The following is a 1,439-nucleotide window of genomic DNA, read 5'->3' as shown; positions in this document are numbered from 1 at the left end:
CAATGATACAATTTTGTAGTTACATTCAGTGCTATATGTGCATTCTGTGTATAAAATGCAGTCAGTAGCAAAGAAGTAATGAATTATAACGTCATGCCTCAGGCGGTACTTTTACTGCAAGTAGTAAACGATAAACTATTTTCCTTTCATTATTTTTCAATGGTTGTCAGCGAGGAAAAAATTCTTAAAGTGGTCTACGCTTCTTTTTCACCTCCATCCCCTCCCCTCTGGTAGTTAGGTGGTTCTTAACTACGCAGCCATTGTTGCCCGACGGTATGGTACATGTGTACCAAGTTTGTTTGAAATTGGTCCAGTAGTTTAGGAGGAGAAGTGGAACATATTTACTCTACGTACCTACACACATACATACATCAATTGTTATAATATTTATGGATGTGAGTGCACAAGGTCATCATATTAAGAACATGACATGGTCGTAAACAAACCCACCTGAATCACGTATATACTTATGTTTCGAGCAGTAGGGCAGACTTACCTAGAAACTCTTCTCGTGACGGTCGGATTACGGTTTGCGGCGCTATTTTCTCGTCGCTGTTTGATCAGATTCAAATGATGCTGCGACTGATAACGGAAGCAAGAGTTACGAAAAATAAAGACACCTTCCTAGGATTTGTCGACGTGGAAAAGCGTTCGGAAATGTACTCGTAAAAATGGTGCAATATTTTCGAAGTTTTGAGAAAAACGTGCATAAGCTACAAGGGAGAAGCGGATATACACTTTGTATCAAAAAACAAGAGGGAACAATTAGAATAGAAGAAGAAGAACGAAGTGCTTGGAATTAAAAGGGGTTAAGGCAGTGATTTAGCCCCTCGTCCCAAGTATTTAAGCTGTACATCGAAGAAGCAATGATGGGAATAAAACAGATTCAAGAATGACATTAAAATCTGTAGTGAAAGATCTCTTTGATAAGATTAACTGATGACACTGCTGTCCCCAATGAAAGTGAAGAAGAATTACGGGACCTTTTGTATTAAATGAACAGTCTAATTAGTACAGAATATAGGTAGAGCGTAAACCGGACGAAATTTTTTTGTAGATTTGTGGTAAGTTCCTATGTGACCAAAATTGCTGAGGTCATCAGTCCCTAGGCTTACACGCTACTTAATCTAGCTTAAAATAACCTACACGAAGAACAACGCACACACCCATGTCTCAGGGAGGACTCGAACCTCCGGCAGGGGGAGCCGCGCGAACCGTGGCAAGACGCCCGAGACCACGTGGCTATCCCGAGCGGCAAAACCGAAGAAAGATAATGATAATGAGGAGTAGCACAAATGAGATTAGTGATGTAACTATTATCAAAATACGGAACCTCGACGTAGAGAAAGTTAAGGAATTTTGCTAAGTTGAAAGCAAACTACCACATGACGGACGTAGCAAGGGTAACGTAAAAAGGAGATCAGCAAAGGCAAAGAAGG

The sequence above is a fragment of the Schistocerca serialis genome, chromosome 1 (assembly GCF_023864345.2).
Source record: "Schistocerca serialis cubense isolate TAMUIC-IGC-003099 chromosome 1, iqSchSeri2.2, whole genome shotgun sequence".
NCBI lineage: Eukaryota > Metazoa > Arthropoda > Insecta > Orthoptera > Acrididae > Schistocerca > Schistocerca serialis.
Note: the sequence above shows the minus strand (reverse complement) of the source record.